The following is a 22,137-nucleotide window of genomic DNA, read 5'->3' as shown; positions in this document are numbered from 1 at the left end:
GCAACAGAGTGAACTGAACTGCTGGGAGAGGGGCGATCACTGCGACAATGAAACAAGTGGGCTGCATCCTACAGTCTTTGCTTTTTTTCCTTGTTGAATGCAATGAACCACAAGACTCGTTCAAGTGGGCTGCATCAACCCATCTACCATGGCGAACTGCAACCAGGAGCTACCACCTTTCCCTGTAAAAAAAACCTGCAAACAGGAGCTAGTGAACCTCATGCCGGCGCCAGCCGAACTACGTTGAGAGAATTAACAAACTTCATTAGAAACTGAATTCACTCAAATCAACAGCAAGAATCTGAAAAAAATTACACAAAAATTATTTTGCAAACTGCAAGCCCCTGTGTCGGAAATGCCATGGTGGTGAGAGAGAGGCGCTCCCCGGGCTCCTTCTGGTGAAACTGCACGTTGGAGATGGTGACTGTGTGTAGCCGTCCATGGAAGAGTGCAAAGAGGAGGGGGGAAGGAGGTGCGCCGGCTCAGTTGAGGTGGCGACGAGGAAGGGTGGCACACCCTACTGCCGGTCATCGGTGTCCCTGCAGATCGAGGCGAGGGGAAGGTCGACGATGCCGGGGGAAGAGGAAGGAGATGCGACGGCACCCCTCGACCTCACCTGGATCCGCCCCTGGGGAAGAATTGAGGGCCACGGATCTGTGGCCTGCGAGAGGGTGGAGGGGGGAAGCGGGTGCGCTGGGAGGTGGCGGGGTGAGGTAAGCGGGAGGAGATGGGTCATGATATGTTGCGGGAAGAAAGGCTGGGGCACCGACAATGCATGTGGAGGATGGGCGGCTCACCGGCAAAGTGCAGGGAGGCAGAGCGGGAGGTAGTGCAGCCGAAGGGGAAGAAGGAAGTGGGGGCACTGGAGGATCCCAGCATGGCATGGAGCTTGTCGGCCCTCCCATCCGGCCACCACGCGGGGGAGGTGGTGGGTTGCAGCCGGATCCGTCGGCTTGTGGCTACACCGATGGCCATGGCGGCCGGATCTGGTGGTGGGACGGGGTTGGGGTGCGCCGGCAGCAGGAGGAGGGTTGTGGTGCAGGGAGTGGGGAGTGGGGAAGATGGGTAGTGGGCTGCACGGGTGGGGTGGGATGTTTCTTTTGTTTGGGTCTTTGCTGTGTCCGGTTCGTTTCGGGGTGTTAGCAGAATAAGACTCTTAAGGGTGTTATCATAATAGACCAACCCTATATATATACACACACACACACACATGCAGGAGTAGGGGTATCATCTCTCTGGAGAGCCCCGAGCCTGGGTAAATCTCGGCGTGCTATTCACATACCCATCCCCGGACATTCCACTGTAGCCTTGCTCCACCAACGATAAGCCACCCTGTGGCATCTGCCGAGACACGGTATCCCCTGGCTACTCCCGCGAAAATACCACGACAGTTGACGCCCACTATGGGGCTAGCTGCTGCTGGAACCACGCCCCGGGCGGGACCATCTTCTTCATCTCCGCCGCGACGTCACCGCCGTCTCTCCAGCCACGCCTGAGGGCTCGACATCAACTCACCCCCGGGGCGGCCGCGCGGAGAGGCGTGTCCTCATCGTCGGCCTCTCCATCTTCATCATCCCTGCCGTGATGTCGTCGCCGTCTTTCCGGACGCGCGTGAGGGCTTCGACACGCCCTCGGGACGACCGCGTGGGGCGGCGCGTCCTCGTCGTCAGCCTCGCCCTCTTCGCCACCATTGCTGTGACGCTGACCGTCCATCCGCGCGCGCCGTGCCGCCTCACTCCAGTCGGCCGCTTCCATCCGCGCGTCCCACTGTTGCGTCTTGCTCCAGCCATTTCATCTGCATGTCATCGGTCCTCGGTGCACTCCCCTACTATTGCGTCGTGTCGTCTCTCCGGTGGCTCTCGGGGCTCGACACCAACAGGCCCCTGGGGCGGCCGCACAAGACGGCGCATCTCCGCCATCGGCCTCGTCCACCTCCGGCTCGGTCCAACGCGTCGTTAGGGCGACCACGCGGGTCGCCGCGTCCTCGCCATCGGCCACGGCCCGCTCCGGCCTCCCCTTGCTACACCTCCACTCCTGTACATGCACGCGCTCGCGCCTTGCTAGCTAGCTACTCCCTCCGTTCCAAAATAGATCACTCAACTTTGTACTAACTTTAGTATAAAATTGGGTCATCTATTTTGGAAGAGAGGGACTAGCTAATAAGACAATCGATCTGGTTGTGCACGCTAGCTTAGCTAGCTAGCACGGCTCATATGTGTGCAAGAGGCGACTGCGCGAGCGCTGCCATCCTGCGGCCGCGTGCCACCTTGAGTTTGCCCCGACCACGTCCCCATTTTGGCCCGGCCTTCTCTCTCCGCTCAGCGAGCTCCTTCCCGGCTCTCCAGGCGCCTGCATCGCCGTGCCTCCATGCTCGATCGCGTCGTCCCCTGCAGCACCCCTTTGCTCCCCTGCGCCCGCATGCTGCTCCGTCCGTGTGCCCGCCGCATGCACGCCCCAGCTACGCGCCCATGCATCCCCGCGCTGCTTCTTCTTCGGACCTCGTTCTCCGCCAAGAGCTCCAAGGCCCGCGTCGCCAAGTCCCCCGCCAACCGCTATCTTCCCCGCCCACTGATGAGCCACAAGTTAGGGGATCTATCGTAGTCCTTCGATAAGTAAGAGTGTCGAACCCAACGAGGAGCGGAAGGAAATGATAAGTGGTTCTCAGTAAGGTTTTCTCTGCAAGCACTGAAATTGTAGGTAATAGATAGTTTTGTGATGAGTTAAATTGTAACGAGTAACAAGTAAATAAAGTAAATAAAGTGCAGCAAGGTGGCCCAATCCTTTATGTAGCAAAGGATAAGCCTGGACAATTTCTAATAATGAGAAAGGAGCTCCCGAGGACACATGGGAATTATCGTCAAGCTAGTTTTCATCACGCTCATATGATTCGCATTCGGTACTTCGACAATTTGATATGTGGGTGGAGCGGTGCTTGGGTACTGCCCTTACTTGGACAATCATCCCGCTTATGATTAACCCCTATTGCAAGCATCCGCAACTACAAAAGAAGTATTAAGGTAAACCTAACCACAACATTAAACATGTGGATCCAAATCAGCCCCTAACGAAGCAACGCATAAACTAGGGTTTAAGCTTTTGTCACTCTAGCAACCCATCATCTACTTATTACTTCGCAATGCCTTCCTCTAGGCCCAAATAATGGTGAAGTGTCATGTAGTCGACATTCACATAACACCACTAGAGGAAAAGACAACATACATCTCATCAAAATATCGAACGAATACCAAATTCACATGACTACTAATAGCAAGACTTCACCCATGTCCTCAAGAACAAACGTAACTACTCACAAAGCATATTCATGTTCATAATCAGAGGAGTAATAATATGCATTAAGGATCTGAACATATGATCTTCCACCAAGTAAACTTATTAGCATCAACTACAAGGAGTAATCAACACTACTAGCAACCCACATGTACCAATTTGCGGTTTTGATACAAGATTGGATACAAGAGATGAACTAGGGTTTTGAGAGGAGATGGTGCTGGTGAAGATGTGATGGAGATTGACCTTCTCCCGATGAGAGGATCGTTGGTGATGATTTCCCCCTCCCGGAGGGAAGTGTCCCCGGCAGAACAGCTCCGCCAGAGCCCTAGATTGGTTCCGCCAAGATTCCGCCTCGTGGCGGTGGAGTTTCGTCCCGTAAGCTTGCCCACAATTTTTTCAAGGGTAATAGCTCTCATATAGCAGAAGATGGACACCGGGGGCCCACCACGGGGCCCCGGAGACAGGGGGTGCGCCCAGTAGGGGGGCACGCCCCCACCCTCCTGGCCAGGGTGTGGGCCCCCTGATGTATTTCTTTCGCTCAATAATTCTTATTAATTCCAAAAACATGTTTCATGGAGTTTCAGGATTTTTGGAGTAGTGCAGAATAGGTTTCCGATGTTTGCTCCTTTTCCAGCCAGAATTCCAGCTGCCGGCATTCCCCCTCTTCATGGTAAACCTTGTAAAATAAGAGAGAATAGCCATAAGTATTGAGATATAATGTGTAATAACAGCCCATAATGCAATATATATTGATATAAAAGCATGATGCAAAATGGACGTATCAACTCCCCCAAGCTTAGACCTCGCTTGTCCTCAAGGGGAAGCCGAAATCGAAAAATATGTCCACATGTTTAGAGATAGAGGTGTCGATAAAAATAAAATACGGACATGAGGGCATCATGATCATTCTTATAACAACAACATAAATAGATTTTATCATACGATTTATTATGCTCAAATAACAATCAATTCACAATGTCAAGTATGGTTCAAAAACTTCATTGAGAACTAACAAACTATAATCTCAGTCACCGAGGCAATTGCAATTTATCATAACATCAAAAAGAGTCAACAATAGAGCTTTTCAGCAAGTCCACATACTCAACTATCATGTAGTCTTCTATAATTGCTAACACTCACGCAATACTTGTGGTTATAGAGTTTCAGCCGGACACTGAGAAAGATAGGGGCTTATCATGTGGCCTCCCAACGTATTCACCTTTAGTTGATGTCAACAATAATAGTCCATGCTAACTTACATCCAATTGGATATATATATATCATGATCTTTCAAACACGAGGAGCTTGCCAAAGGATAAAATGAAAAAGGGAAAGGTGAGGATCACCTTGACTCAAGCATAAAGTAAACACATAAAGTAAAAGATAGGCCCTTCGCAGAGGGAAGCAGAGGTTGTCATGTGTGTTTAGGGTTGGATGCACAAAATCTTAATGCAAAAGAACGTCACTTTATATTGCCCCTTGTATGTGGACCTTTATTATGCAGTCCGTCGCTTTTATTACTTCCAAAACAAGATCGTACAAAGCTTATTTTCTCTGCACTAATAAGTCATACATATTTAGATAGCAATTTTTATTGCTTTCAACATGACAACTTACTTGAAGGATCTTACTCAATCCATAGGTAGGTATGGTGAACTCTCATGGCAAAACTGGGTTTAAGGGTATTTGGAAGCACTAGTATCTCTACTTGGTGCAAGGAATTTGTCTAGCATGAGGGGGAAAGGCAAGCTCAACATGTTTGGGAGGTCAATGACAATATACTTTAACTGAGATGTGAGAAAACATAAACCATTACGTTGTCTTCCTTGTCCAACGTCAACTCTTTTAGCATGTCATACTTAATGAGTGCTCCCAATCATAAAAGGTGTCCAAGATAATATATTTGTATGTGATCCCCTCTTTCCTTATCACTTCCTATTAATTGCAGCGATGACCAAAACTATGTTTATCAACTCTCAACAACTTTTATGCCTCATACTTTCTATATGTGAAGTCATCACTAACCATAAGATCAATATGAACTCTTTTATTCTTTCTACTTCCTCAAGATCATAGCAACATAGCAAAGCCCTTGACTCAACACTAATCTTTATTATAGATAGCTCACGGACTCGATTACAAAAAGAGATCACAAAGCAAAACTCAAAACTACTTGATATCAAAACTTCAATCTACTAGATCAAGATACTACTAAAGGATCGAACTAAATAAAACAGTAAAGATAGGAGTGTGATGGTGATACGATACCGGGGCACCTCCCCCAAGCTTGGCAGTTGCCAAGGGGAGTGCACATACCCATGTGATTATGTCCTCGGAGGTGATGGAGGTGGTGATGATGACGGTGGATAATCGCACATCAAGCATAGAAGCTCCTCCAATTTGCGGATAATTCCCTTGAGTCCGGCAATATGATCCTTCAACAAAATATTCTCCTGTGGGAGATGCTTGTTCTGTATGCGAGCTAACTCAATCATCTTGAAAGCTTCAATCTCTGTTGGAGTAAAGAGGTTAGGTAAAGGTTGAGGGATGTCTTCTTCTTTCACCACCAGAGCTTGAACCTCCATGGCCATCTTGATCCCTTCATCCCTGTTGATCTCTTCTGGTTCTTCTCTTTTAAGCTCTATCTTCAATAGCCAAGCATCCTTGTCTTCGTTGTTGGAGGAGGGTGAAGTCATGATGCTCTAGATCTGCAACGAAAACAGCTCGAAACAAAAACAGAGGATATTTGCGTGATACGATGGTCAAAACCTTCGGGAGTATATATAATGAATTTTTACTGACCAAAATACGTAATGTGCAAGAAAATAGAGTCCGGGAGGCACACGAGGTGCCCACGAGACAGGGGGCGCGCCCTCCACTCTCGTGGGGGCCTCGTGTCCCTTTCGGACTACTTCTTTCTTCCTAAAATTCTTAAATATTCCAAAGCTGATAAAAATTGCCATTGGAGTTGTTTTGGAGTCGGTTTACTTACTGTACCACATACCTATTCCTTTTCGGAGTCTAGAACATTCTGGAAAGTGTCCCTTATGTATTCCTCCGGGGTTATGGTTTCAATAATATTAGTTTCGACATTGATAGGATTACCTGAAATACAATGTTTAATACTTTGACCGTTTACCACCCTTGGACTTGTGCCTTCGAAGTTACTGATTTTTATGGCACCAGAACGATAGACCTCCTCGATAACGTAGGGACCTTCCCATTTAGATAGAAGTTTTCCTGCAAAAAATATTAAACGAGAGTTGAATAATAACACATAATCTCCTATGTTAAACTCACGCTTTTGTATCCTTTTGTCATGCCAGCGTTTGACTTTTTCTTTGAATAGCTTGGCATTCTCATAGGCTTGGGTTCTCCATTCATCAAGTGAGCTAATATCAAACAACCTCTTCTCACCGGCAAGTTTGAAGTCATAGTTGATCTCTTTAACAGCCCAATATGCTTTATGTTCAAGTTCAAGAGGTAAATGACAAGCTTTTCCATAAACCATCTTATAAGGAGACATACCCATATGATTTTTGTACGTAGTTCTATAGGCCCATAATGCATCATCAAGTTTCTTGGACCAATTCTTTCTAGATCTATTGACAGTCTTTTGCAAAATTAATTTGAGCTCTCTATTGCTCAACTCTACTTGACCACTAGACTGAGGATGATAAGGAGATGCAATTCTATGATTAACATCATACTTAGCAAGCATCTTACGGATAGCACCATAAATAAAATATGAACCACCATCAGTCATAAGATATCTAGGGACTCCAAACCTCGGAAAAATAACTTCTTTAAGCATTTTAATAGAAGTGTTATGATCAGCACTACTAGTTTGAATAGCTTCTACCCACTTAGTAACATAATCAACAACAACTAAAATATGTGTATAACCATTAGAGGCAGGAAAAGGTCCCATATAATCAAAGCCCCGAACATCAAACGGTTCAATAACAAGAGAATAATTCATAGGCATTTCTTGACGTCTGCTAATGTTACCTATTCTTTGGCATTCATCACAAGATAAGACAAACTTACGAGCATCTTTGAAGAGAGTAGGCCAATAAAAACCAGATTGTAGTACCTTGTGTGCAGTTCTATCTCCAGCGTGGTGTCCTCCATGGGATTCAGAGTGACACTTGCGTAGGATCTGTTCATGTTCATGCTCAGGCACACAACGTCTAATAACACCATCTACTCCTTCTTTATAAAGGTGTGGGTCATCCCAAAAGTAATGTCTTAAATCATAAAATAAATTTTTCTTTTGCTGGTATGTGAAACTAGGCGGTATAAATTTAGCAACAATGTAATTAGCATAATCAGCATACCAAGGAGCAGTATGAGAAGCATTAATGACCGCTAATTGTTCATCAGGAAAGCTATCATCAATAGGTAGTGGGTCATCAAGAACGTTCTCTAACCTAGACCAGTTGTCTGCAACGGGGTTCTCAGCTCCCTTTCTATCAATAATATGTAAATCAACTTCTTGGAGCAAGAGAACCCATCTAATGAGTCTAGGCTTAGCATCTTTCTTTTCCATAAGATATTTAATAGCAGCATGATCAGTGTGAATAGTAACTTTGGAATCAACAATATAAGGTCTAAACTTATCACATGCAAATACAACTGCTAGGAACACTTTTTCAGTAGTAGCATAATTTCTCTGGGCAGTATCAAGAGTCTTACTAGCATACTAGATAACATTCAATTTCTTATCGACTCTTTGCCCTAGAACAACACCTACAACATAATCACTAGCATCACACATAATTTCAAAAGGTAAATTCCAATCAGGTGGCTGAACAATAGGTGAAGTGATCAAAGCTTTCTTAAGTATTTCAAATGCTTCTACACAATCATCATCAAAGACAAAAGGAATATCTTTTTGCAATAAATTAGTCAGGGGCCTAGAGATTTTAGAAAAGTCCTTAATGAACCTCCTATAAAAACCGGCATGACCAAGGAAACTTCTTATACCTTTTATGTCCTTGGGACATGGCATCTTTTCAATAGCGTCAACTTTGGCTTTGTCAACATCAATACCTCTCTCAGAAATCTTATGCCCCAAGACAATGCCTTCATTAACCATAAAGTGACACTTTTCCCGATTCCGGACGAGACCAGTGTCTTCGCATCTCTGCAAAACTCGATCAAGGTTGCTCAAACAATCATCAAAAGAGGATCCATAGACGGAGAAGTCATACATGAATACCTCACAATTCTTTTCACAAAAATCAGAGAATATAGCCATCATACATCTTTGAAAAGTAGCAGCTGCATTACATAAACCAAAAGGCATACGTCTATAAGCAAAAGTACCGAAAGGGCAAGTAAAGGTAGTTTTTGATTGATCCCCCGCTGACACAGGTATTTGAGAGAAACTAGAATAACCATCTAGAAAGCAGAAATGTGTGTGTTTGGATAGTCTTTGTAGCATTTGATCAATAAAAGGTAAAGGGTAATGATCTTTCTTAGTAGCTTTATTTAATTTATGGAAATCAATTACCATCCTATAACCTGTAATAATTCTTTGCGGGATCAATTCATCTTTATCATTAGGAACAACGGCAATACCTCCCTTTTTAGGAACACAATGGACAGGGCTTACCCAATCACTATCAGCAACGGGATAGATTATACCTGCCTCAAGGAGCTTTAGTATCTCCATTCTTACCACTTCTTTCATCTTGGGACTCAGTCGTCGTTGAGGATCTCTAACTGGTTTGGCATCTTTCTCCACTATAATTTTGTGCTGGCATAACGTTGGACTAATGCCCTTAAGATCATCTAGAGTATATCCAATAGATGCTCGGTGCTTCTTCAGAGTTTTCAATAACCTTTCTTCTTCTTGCTCTGAAAGGTTAGCACTAATAATAAAAGGATATATTTTTTTCATCAAGATAAGCATACTTGAGATTAGCAGGTAATGGTTTGAGTTCGAACACGGGATCACCCTTGGGTGGAGGGGGATCCCCCAGAATTTCAACGGGAAGGTTATGTTTCAACACAGGTTCCTGTTTAAGGAACACTTCATCTATTTCCCTTCTTTCCTTCATAAACATATCATTTTCATGGTCAATCAAATATTGTTCTAACGGATCAGTAGGAGGCACAACAATGGAAGCAAGACCAATAATATCATCCTTACTAGGTGGTTCCCTATCACGAGGTTGTCTATGAAACTTAGCAAAATTAGACTCATGAGACATACCATCTAAGCCAACGGTGACAGTATCTTTTTCACAATCAATCCTAGCACTAGCTGTATTTAAGAAGGGTCTACCAAAAATAATGGGACAAAAATCATCTTGTGGGGAACGAAGAACAAGAAAATCAGCAGGATATTTAACCTTCCCACACAAGACTTCAACATCTCTAACTATCCCAACTGGTTTAATGGTATCCCTATTAGCAAGCTTAATGGTAACATCAATGTCTTCTAATTCAATGGGTGCAATGTCATGCATAATTTCTTTATATAAGGTATAAGTTATTGCACTAGCACTAGCACCCATATCACATAAACCATGATAACAATGATCTCCTATTTTAACAGAAATAACAGGCATGCCTATGACAGGTCTATGTATCTTAGTATCCGGACTAGCAATATTAGCAGTTTCATCACAGAAATAAATAACATGCCCATCTAAGTCATCATCCAAGAGATCTTTAACCATAACAATACTAGGTTCAACATTGATTTGCTCGGGAGGTGTATAAGTCCTAGTATTACTCTTACGAACTACAGTCGAAGTTTTAGCATGATCCTTTATCCTAACATGGAAAGGAGGTTTCTCAACATAAGTAGGAACAATAGGATCACTATAGGTGATAGTCTTTTCTTCAACTGTAATAGGTGCAACTACTTTCACTTCAATAGGAGGATTATATTTGAACCACTTTTCTCTAGGGAGATCAATGTGAGTAGCAAAAGATTCACAGAAAGAAGCTACTATCTCAGCGTCAAGTCCATACTTAGCGCTAAATCCACGAAAAGCATCGGTATCCATAAAAGATTTAACACAATCGAACTTAGGTGTCATACCTGACTCCTTACCATCGTCGGAACCCCAATCTTCAGAGTTGCGTTTAATTCTTTCTAATAAGTCCCATTTGAAATCAATAGTCTTCAGCATATAAGAACCAGCACAGGAAGTACCGAGCAGGTTGCGATCATTAAGAGAAAGCCGAGCATAAATTTTTTGAATGATCATTTCCCAGGAGAGCTCATGATTGGGGCATGAATATAACATTGACTTAAGCCTCCCCCAAGCTTGAGTGATACTTTCTCCTTCGCGAGGCCAGAAATTATATATGTAATTACGATCACGATGAACAAGATGCATAGGATAGAACTTCTGGTGAAATTCCAACTTCAATCGTTTATAATTCCAAGATCTCGTATCATCACATAGCCTATACCATGTAAATGCATCTCCCTTCAAAGATAAAGGTAAGACCTTCCTTTTGACAACATCATCGGGAATACCTACAAGCTTAAATAATCCACAAACTTCATCCACAAAGATAAGGTGTAAATCGGGATGCAATGTTCCATCTCCTGCAAATGGATTAGCTAGCAGTTTCTCTATCATACCCGAAGGAATCTCAAAGTAAATATTTCAAAAATTTCAGTAGGTTGAGGAGCAACTCTTTGCTCTTCTGGTCAGGGTGAAGATACCCCGAACAAGCCCCACAAAGGATTAGTTTCCATAGTGACAAATAACAGAAAATTTTAGAACACTATATAAATGTTTCCTTACCAAGTTCCACTCACCAAAAGTGCTACACTCCCCGGCAACGGCGCCAGAAAAGAGTCTTGATGACCCACCAGTGTAGGCGATCTATCGTAGTCCTTTCGATAAGTAAGAGTGTCGAACCCAACGAGGAGCAGAAGGAAATAATAAGCGGTTTTCAGTAAGATTTTCTCTGCAAGCACTGAAATTGTAGGTAATAGATAGTTTTGTGATGAGATAAATTGTAACGAGTAACAAGTAAATAAAGTGCAGCAAGGTGGCCCAATCCTTTATGTAGCAAAGGATAAGCCTGGACAATTTCTAATAATGAGAAAGGAGCTCCCGAGGACACATGGGAATTATCGTCAAGCTAGTTTTCATCACGCTCATATGATTCACGTTCGGTACTTTGATAATTTGATATGTGGGTGGAGCGGTGCTTGGGTACTGCCCTTACTTGGACAAGCATCCCACTTATGATTAACCCCTATTGCAAGCATCCGCAACTACAAAAGAAGTATTAAGGTAAACCTAACCACAGCATTAAACATATGGATCCAAATCAGCCCCTAACGAAGCAACGCATAAACTAGGGTTTAAGATTCTGTCACTCTAGCAACCCATCATCTAATTATTACTTCCCAATGCCTTCCTATAGGCCCAAATAATGGTGAAGTGTCATGTAGTCGACGTTCACATAACACCACTAGAGGAAAAGACAACATACGTCTCATCAAAATATCGAACGAATACCAAATTCACATGACTACTAACAGCAAGACTTCACCCATGTCCTCAGGAACAAATGTAACTACTCACAAAGCATATTCATGTTCATAATCATAGGAGTAATAATATGCATTAAGGATCTGAACATATGATCTTCCACCAAGTAAACCAATTAGCATCAACTACAATGAGTAATCAACACTACTAGCAACCCACAGGTACCAATTTGTGGTGTTGATACAAGATTGGATACAAGAGATGAGCTAGGATTTTGAGAGGAGATGGTGCTGGTGAAGATGTTGATGGAGATTGACCCCCTCCCGATGAGAGGATCGTTGGTGATGACGTTGGTGATGATTTCCCCCTCCCGGAGGGAAGTGTCCCCGGCAGAACAACTCCGCCAGAGCCCTAGATTGGTTCCGCCAAGGTTTCGCCTCATGGCGGCGGAGTTTCGTCCCGTAAGCTTGCCCATGATTTTTTGCAGGGTAAAAGCTCTCATATAGCAGAAGGTGGACACCGGGGGCCCACCAAGGGGCCCAGGAGACAAGGGGCGCGCCCAGTCGGGGGGCGCGCCCCCACCCTCCTGGCCAAGGTGTGGGCCCCCTAATGTATTTCTTTCGCTCAATAATTCTTATTAATTCCAAAAACATGTTTCGTGGAGTTTTAGGATTTTTGGAGCAGTGCAAAATAGGTTTCCAATGTTTGCTCCTTTTCCAGCCAGAATTCCAGCTGCCGACATTCCCCCTCTTCATGGTAAACCTTGTAAAATAAGAGAGAATAGCCATAAGTATTGAGATATAATGTGTAATAATAGCCCATAATGCAATAAATATTAATATAAAAGCATGATGCAAAATGGAAATATCATCCACACGGGTGCCGCACCAGCTGCACTTTGCCATCCCGTGTCCCCCGTCGCCAGTGTCGCCTGGCCCCGCCTCCAGCCCCTGGGCGCTCCACTCCACCTGGTCCCGACGCCCGCCTCTGCCCGTGACCAGGCATCCCGCGCGCCCCTGTGCCTACGCCATGTCGCGGCGCAGCCCACCGCTCCTCCGTCTGCGCCAGCCTCGCCGCCCGTCGGTTATCTTCGCGCCTGCACCCGGCCACCGGCTCCCCTCCCGTCGCCCGCGTTCGCGCCCACCTGGCTGCGCCAGGCCGACTCCGCCCGTGGCCGTCTGCTTCGCGCCTGCGGCCCTGGCCGCCCCCACACGATGCCGGCTCGCCGCTTCAGCCGGCCCCGGCCGCGTCCCTACTACAACCGGCTCCGCACCGTCCTAGCCTCTGCCTGCGCCGCCCCGCATCCTCCCGCTCGCAGCTCCGCGACCTCACGGCCGCCTGCTCCGCCGCGCCTCCTCTGTCGAGTGTCGCCGTGCGCCTTGCCTCCTCCGCCCTGTGCCGGCCCCGCCCTTGACCGGATCCACCTCGCCTGGCCGTCCAAGCCGCTCCTCTACTCCGCGTGCCAGCAACACTCGCCGCGTCCGCCCGCCCGCTTGCCGGCCACCCCTCGCCTCCGGCTGCGCCCGCTGCGCCCCCGCCGTCTTCCGCTCCCCACCTGTTGTGGCTGGCTTCCCACATAGAAGAAAAAAGGAATGAGATGTCGGCTGCAGAAAAGTCAAGGGCTGGCTGCCCAGTCGGCTGACAAAAAAAAGTCTGACTTCCTACAGCCTGCAGAAGAAAAAGAAAAAAGTTTGCGTCCGGCTGCCAACAGCCGGCCGAAGAGAAAAAGAAGAAAATAACGCTTCAAAACATCTGCATGCACGTCCGTCTGCTCTGCCACTCGGACGACTAGACGACCCGGCCTGCCTGCCCGCTTCAACATCGGGCCGGCTGGAGAGCCCGCCCGACTACCCGTCCGCCTCGATGCCTGGTCGGTCGGGTCCGATTGGCCGGGACCCCCTTCAAGCACCCGGAGGCTCGAAGGCTACCCCAGCGGGCATGCCAGCGCGCTGCGTGAGCACCATGCCGCGTCGGCTATCTTCGTCAAGCTCCACCTCGTCTACTTCAAAGCAATGTGAGCTCTTCACCCGCATACTTTTGCACCACGTGCAAACACGGATAACCCTGAGCGACCTTGGGGTCTATCTTCGCATTTTTATCAGTTGCACTACTGTTCGCCCCGGCGCTAGCCAGTGTTGGCCCGGGGGCTAGCCGCTTGGCCTGAGACATTCGTTCACATAGATGGCTCAGTAGTGAGCTTGGTACCAAAGGCTCACTCTTCGTCTCAGCTACAGACCGCAGTGCGGCTGTCCGATTAGCAAGAGCAAACGCTAGAGGCCACCCACACAAAAAACATCCAGGGAGAAAACGGTTCGGGCGACCCGACCCTTTGCTTTATGAGTATCTGCTCGGTCGAATCTGCTCCCAGAGTCTGAGTAATGTGCACTTCATTCTGCGGCTCGCTCTTAGCCATAGATTGCCAGGCGACTGTCTGGCTAGCGAGAGCACAAGCCAAAGAGTGGAGGGAACATGAAAAAGACTAAAGGGGGCTCAGACGAAACCGAGTCGGCACCCTCCGCATAAAACTTGCACTTCTAAAACCAAGCATTTCATATTGTTGCGCCCGTCTAACCCCGCTTTTTGCATGATCACTTTCGTGGGAAACCCCCCTTCTCGCCCGGAGGCTACACCCAGCGGGTGCGCCGGCATGCCTCATTGGGAAAGTGCCACGCCGGCTACAGGCCCGCGACCGGCTGCCTTTGCTACATTGATACGTCTCCAACGTATCTATAATTTATGAAGCATTCATGTTATTTTATTATCTGTTTTGAATGCTTACGGGCTTTGTTATACACTTTTATATTACTTTTGGGACTAACCTATTAACCGGAGGCCCAACCCATATTGCTGTTTTATTGCCTGTTTCAGTATTTCGAAGAAAAGGAATATCAAACGGAGTCCAAACGGAATGAACCTTCGGCAACGTGATTTTTTGGAAGAATATGATCCTGGAGACTTGGAGTTCACGTCAGAAGATACTCGAGGCAGCCACGAGATAGGAGGAGCCCCCCTGTAGGGCGCGCCCCCCTGTCTAGTGGGCCCCTTGAGCACCTCCCGACCGACTTCTTTCGCATATATAAGCCTACGTACCCTAAAACCATCGAATATCAAGATATATCGGGAGTTCCACCGCCGCAAGCCTCTGTAGCCACCAAAAACCTCTTGGGAGTCCGTTCCGGCACCCTGCCGGAGGGGGAACCCATCACCGGTGGCCATCTTCATCATCCCGGCGCTATCCATGACGAGGAGGGAGTAGTTCACCCTCGGGGCTGAGGGTATGTACCAGTAGCTATGTGTTTAATCTCTCTCTCTCTCTCGTGTTCTCTCTATGGCACGATCTTGATGTATAGCGAGCTTTGTTATTATAGTTGGATCTTATGATGTTTCTCCCCCTCTACTCTCTTGTGATGAATTGAGTTTCCCTCTTGAAGTTATCTTATCGGATTGAGTCTTTATTTGAGAACACTTGATGTATGTCTTGCCGTGTTCATCTATGGTGACAATGGGATATCACGTGCCACTTGATGTATGTTTTGGTGACCAACTTGCGGGTTCCGCCCATGAACCTATGCATAGGGGTTGACACATGTTTTCTTGACTCCCCGGTAAAAACTTTGGGGCACTCTTTGAAGTACTTTGAGCTGGTTGGATGAATCTGAGATTGTGTGATGGATATCGTATAATCATGCCCACGGATACTTGAGGTGACAATGGAGTATCTAGGTGACATTAGGGTTTTGGTTGATTTGTGTCTTAAGGTGTTATTCTAGTACGAACTCTTTAATAGATTGATCCGAAAGAATAACTTTGAGGTGGTTTCGTACCCTACCATAATCTCTATGTTTGTTCTCCGCTATTAGTGGCTTTGGAGTGACTCTTTGTTGCATGTTGAGGGATTGTTATATGATCTATCTATGTTATTATTGTTGAGAGAACTTGCACTAGTGAAAGTATGAACCCTAGGCCTTGTTTCCTATCATTGCAATACCATTTATGCTCACTTTTATCATTAGTTACCTTGCTGTTTTTATTATTTCAGATTGCAAAAACCTATATCTACTTTCTATTTTGTACTTGTATCACCATCTCTTCGCAGAACTAGTGCACCTATACAATTTACCATTGTATTGGGTGTGTTGGGGACACAAGAGACTCTTTGTTATTTGGTTGCAGGGTTGTTTAAGAGAGACCATCTTCATCCTACGCCTCCCACGGATTGATAAACCTTAGGTCATCCACTTGAGGGAAATTTGCTACTGTCCTACAAACCTGTGCACTTTCAGGCCCAACAACGTCTACAAGAAGAAGGTTGTGTAGTAGACATCAAGATCTTTTCTGGCGCCGTTGCCGGGGGGGGCTAGGTAAGCGGCACTCACTCACACCCCGTCAACTAAGCTCTTTTCTGGCGCCATTGCCGGGGAGGTGAGTGCTTGATATATATTTAGATCTTGCAATCGAATCTTTTTGTTTCTTGTTTTATCACTAGTTTAGTTTATAAAAGAAATCTACCAAAAAAATATGGAGTTAAGTTTGTCTCTTACGCTTCGTCTTTTTAATATTTTTCGTGAGTTTGATGGAAAGGAAAATTGTGCTCAAGTGCTAGAAGAAGAGTGCATTAAAATGCTTGGTACTGAATCTTTGAATGATGAGCATGATTGCAATGTTGTTAGTATAAACTCCTTGAATATCCATAGTACTAATGATGATTGCTCTAGTCATGATGAAAATATCTCTTATGAGCATGTCAACTATTGTGGAGTGCATGTTTGCATGAACACACCAAATAGAGAAGATATTTATTGCAAGAGGCATAAGCATTTAGAAACTAAATGGTTGCAAGAAAGGCTAAATGTGAGTGCTGAAAATTTGAATTCCCTTTGCCGTACTTGTGAACTTTGCAATGAACGTGGTCATTTACATCTCCTATGCAAATTGTTTCATGATCGAATCGTGTCCAAAAATTGTGATGATTTGATCTCCCTTGCTCATTACAATGAACTTAGTTTGCTTTTGGGTTATGAAGAATTGAAAAGTTTACTTAAAGACCTTCTAGAATTTGCCCATAAGAAATTCCTTGATATTGATCTAGAGAAGATTTATTTATATTGTGCGAATTGCATTGAAAATCCTTATATTGCCAATTACATAAAGAAAAGAAAGCAAATATAAGATGATGAGAATACTAATGAAAGGGAAGAGACTTCCGAATATCCTCCTATTATTTCTTATGATGAATCAGGTAACAAAGAGGAGCTTTCTATTCAACCAACCTTGTCAGGACCTCAAAGAGGAAGATTGAACCCACACATAATGTGAAAAAGAAAAGGAAAAGAAGGGGCAGCAAAGGTAAAAAGGTAGCCCTCCCAAATGATGTTGCTCCTACTACTCATTGTGATAATTGCTATACTATTGATGCTATCCATACTATTAATGATGAGAGTTATTATGCTTATGATATGAAAAGGCCCAAGCTTGGGGAAGCTATGTTTGATGAGGATGAAATATTGAGAATATATTTGCTGAAATTAATGTTTGTCCCAAGCTTGGGGATGCTATGTTTAATGAATATGATATTTTTAGCATCCCATGTTTTGATATGCAAAGTTGTTATGATGATAGCATGCCTCCTACCTATGATGATTATATTGATGAAAGTGGGTTTGGAAGAGTGTCAACTTTAGGAAGTAGTGATCCCACTATTTTGGAGGATGTTGAATTTTATTGTGATGAATACGAAAGTGGATTTGGAAGAGTGTCAACTTTATTTAGTGATTCCACTATCTTGGGAGAGGTTTCAATCGATTATGATGAGAACGAAGTTGCTACTTATGATGATTATTGTGATGAAACTTATGCTATAAAAAGTAGTGATGATTATATTTATAAAACTTGTCATGATTATGATTACCCTTTTTCTGAACATTACTCTTTTAATGTGGAAACATTTTTTAGTGTTCAAGTCTTTTATGATACTCCCACTATTCCGAATGAGAAGAATTTTGCCTATGTGGAGAGAAATAAAAATTCTATGCTTGTGCATCATGAAAAGAATGCTTTAGGTGCTGGTTATATTGTTAAATTCATTCATGATGCTAGTGAAAATTATTATGTGGGAGGAACTTATGCTTGTAGGAATTGCAATAATGTCAAGTTTCCTCTCTATGTGTTGAAAATTTTGAAGCTATGCTTGTTTTGCTTTCCTATGCTAGTAGATTGTTGTTCCCATAAGTTGTTTGCTCACAAAATCCCTATGCATATGAAGTGGGTTAGTCTCAAATGTGCTATTCATATGCTTCATGATGCTCCTGTTATGTTTCAATTCTTATCTTTTATGTGAGCATCATTGTCACCATCATGCCTAGCTTGAAAAGGCATTAAAGAAAAGCGCTTGTTCGGAGACAATCCAATATCTATCCTTACTGTTTTTGTGTGTCCACATGATTATGCTACTGTAGTAATCATGTTTTATAGCTTTTGTTTCAATAAAGTGCCAAGTAAGACCTTTAGGATAGCTTACGGTGATAGTTGTGTTGATCCTGCTGAAAATCAGAAACTTTTGCACTCAGTAAATTAGTTTTTTTAATTCAAAGAAACTCGCTTCTTATCTGATTCTTTTTGATCTGGATTGGTACACAAATTTATTAGGACTTCCTAATTTGGTAGGATTTTTTTAGTTCCAGAAGTATACGTTTGATACATATTACTACAGACTGTTCTGTTTTTGACAAATTCTGTTTTCTATGTGTTGTTTGCTTATTTTGATGAATCTATGGCTAGTATTGAGTGTATAAACCATAGATAAGTTGGAATACAGTATATATATTACATCAATATGAATTTAGAATGAGTTCATTACAATACCTAAGTGGTGGTTTTATTTTCTTATACTAACGGAGCTTACGAGTTTTCTATTGAGTTTTGTGTTGTGGAGTTTTCAAATTTTGGGTAAGGTTTCGATGGACTATGGAATAAAGAGTGGCAAGAGACTAAGCTTGGGGATGCCCAAGGCACCCCAAGGTAATATTCAAGGACAACCAAGATCCTAATCTTGGGGATGCCCCAGAAGGCATCCCCTCTTTCGTCTTCGTTCATCGGTAACTTTACTTGGAGCTATATTTTTATTCGCCACATGATATGTGTTTTTCTTGGAGAGTCATTTCCTTTTGTTAGTGCTAGCTTGCTGTTATTTAGAATAGTGTTTTGCATCTTTATTTTCAATAAAAATGTCAAGGATAGCCTTTACCATGCTTATTTTGCTAGTATACATGTTGCTGTTTGAAAACAGAAAGTTTACCGCTGTCGCAAAAATTCCCTAGAAAATTAAGAGAATGGTATAATGTTGAAACCTTTTGCATATTGAGATCTGATAAATTCACTATAGTGGTAATTTTATTTCATAATTTTTGGAGTTAGGGAAGTATTGATACTCTTGCATTCTTTACAGACTGTACTGTTTTGGCAGATTGCTGTTATGTTTGCATTGTTTGCATATGTTTGCTTGTTTAATGATTCTATTTGAGGATAGGAGTATTAAATATGCAGAGGCATTTATTATGCAATGTGGAATAATAATTTTAGTGATTTGTTACAGTAGAAAATGATAAGGTTTTGCATTGGTTTATACTAACCTATCTCACGAGTTCTTGTTGAGTTTGTTGTGGATGAAGCCTTTGAGAAAAAGAGAAACCATGATATGAGAGGAATTAAGGAGACACAAAAGTTCAAGCTTGGGGATGCCCAAGGCACCCCAAGATAATATTTCAAGAATTATCAAGCATCTAAGCTTGGGGATGCCCCGGTAGGCATCCCACCTTTCTTCTTGAACAACTATCGGTTAGTATCGGTTGAGCCTAAGTTTTTGCTTTTTCACATGAGTTGTGTTATCCTTGCAATGTCATTTTATTTTGTTTTGCTTGATGTTTGAATATAATACCAAGATCTGAAATTCTTAAATGAGAGAGAGTCTTCACATAGTTACATAATTTAGCTACTCATTGATCTTCACTTATATCTTTTTGGAGTAGTTTTTCATTTACTCGTGTGCTTCACTTATATCCTATGAGTAAATTGTTGAATGAGTTGAATTAATAGATCTGAAATTATATATGCCTCATTTGATTATTCCATGGGGAGTAATGACTTCACATCTAAGAAGTAGAGGTTGTAAATTTATTGAAGGTTAGCAAGCATTGTATTGGTCATTTGAACAATTCATTAAAGAATATTGAAGGAAGAGAGATTTCACATATAAATACATTATCCTAGACATCTTTTATAATTGGGAGCACTCATTAAGTATGACATTCTAAAGAGTTGATGATGGACAAGGAAGACAACGTAATGGGTTATGTTTTCCGACATCTCAGTTAAAGTATATTGTCATGGCTCATTCAAACATGTTGAGCTTGCCTTTCCCCCTCATGCTAGCCAAAATTCCTTGCACCAAGTAGAGATACTACTTGTGCTTCCAAATACCCTTAAACCCAGTTTTGCCATGAGAGTCCACCATACCTACCTATGGATTGAGTAAGATCCTTCAAGTACGTTGTCATCGGTGCAAGCAATAAAAATTGCTCTCTAAATATGTATGATATTTTGGTGTGAAGAAAATAGCTTTATACGATCTTGTTATGGAAGAAATAAAAGCGACGGACTGCATAATAAAGGTCCATATACAAGTGGCAATATAAAGTGACGTTCATTTGCATTAAGATTTTGTGCATCCAACCCTAAAAGCGCATGACAACCTCTGCTTCCCTCTGCGAAGGGCCTATCTTTTACTTTATGTCTTTTACTTTTATGCAAAAGTCAAGGTGATCTTCACCTTTCCCCTTTTTCATTTTATCCTTTGGCAAGCACCTCGTGTTGGGAAGATCCTGATATATATATATATATCCAATTGGATGTAAGTTAGCATGAACTATTATTGTCGACATCACCCAAAGGTGAATACGTTGGGAGGCAACACTATAAGGCCCTATCTTTCTCAGTGTCTGATTGAAACTCCATAACCATTAGTATTGCGTGAGTGTTAACAATTGTTGAAGACAATATGATAGTTGAGTATGTGGAGTTTGCTATTCCTGAAAATAAGATGAATTGCAATTGTTTGATGACTGAGAATGAAGTTTGCTAGTTTTCAAGAAAGTTTATGGTCTATGCTTTAACATGTGAATTGCTTGTTACTTTATCGTGAGAAGTTTTATGAATTGAACTACTGTTATGACATATTATCATGCTAGAAAAGGTGATTGAAATTATCATTGATCAAACTTGTGCACCTTCTAGCATTCACACTTCATAAATTCTTTCTTTATCATTTACCTACTCGAGGGCGAGTAGGAATTAAGCTTGGGGATGTTGATACCTCTCCAACGTATCTATAATTTATGAAGCATTCATGCTATTTTATTATCTGTTTTGAATGATTACGGGCTTTGTTATAGACTTTTATATTACTTTTGGGACTAACCTATTAACCGGAGGCCCAGCCCATATTGCTGCTTTATTGCTTGTTTCAGTATTTCGAAGAAAAGGAATATCAAACAGAGTCCAAATGGAATGAAACCTTCGTCAGCGTGATTTTTTGGAAGAATATGATCCTGGAGACTTGGAGTTCACGTCAGAAGATACTCGAGGCAGCCACGAGATAGGAGGGCTCCCCCCTGTAGGGCGCGCCCCCTTGTCTTGTGGGCCCCTCGAGCACCTCCTGACTGACTTCTTTCGCCTATATAAGCCTAAGTACCCTAAAACCATCGAATATCAAGATAGATCGGGAGTTCCGCCACCGCAAGCCTCTATAGCCACCAAAAACCTCTCGGGAGTCTGTTCCGGCACCCTGCCGGAGGGGGAACCCATCACCGGTGGCCATCTTCATCATACTGGCACTATCCATGATGAGGAGGTAGTAGTTCACCCTTGGGGCTGAGGGCATGTACCAGTAGCTATGTGTTTGATCTCTCTCTCTCTCTCGTGTTCTCTCTATCGCACGATCTTAATGTATCACGAGCTTTGTTATTATAGTTGGATCTTATGATGTTTCTCCCCCTCTACTCTCTTGTGATTAATTGAGTTTCCCTCTTGAAGTTATCTTATCGGATTGAGTCTTTATTTGAGAACACTTGATGTATGTCTTGCCGTGTTTATCTGTGGTGACAATGGGATATCACGTGCCACTTGATGTATGTTTCGGTGACCAACTTGCGGGTTCCGCCCATGAACCTATGCATAGGGGTTGACACAAGTTTTCTTGACTCTCCGATAGAAACTTTGGGGCACTCTTTGAAGTACTTTGTGTTGGTTGGATGAATCTGAGATTGTGTGATGCATATCGTATAATCATGCCCACGGATACTTGAGGTGACAATGG

Source organism: Triticum dicoccoides, chromosome 7B (genome assembly GCF_002162155.2).
Source record: "Triticum dicoccoides isolate Atlit2015 ecotype Zavitan chromosome 7B, WEW_v2.0, whole genome shotgun sequence".
In the NCBI taxonomy this organism is placed as follows: Eukaryota; Viridiplantae; Streptophyta; class Magnoliopsida; order Poales; family Poaceae; genus Triticum; species Triticum dicoccoides.
The sequence above is the reverse complement of the archived record's forward strand: the minus strand, read 5'-3'. Positions refer to the sequence as shown.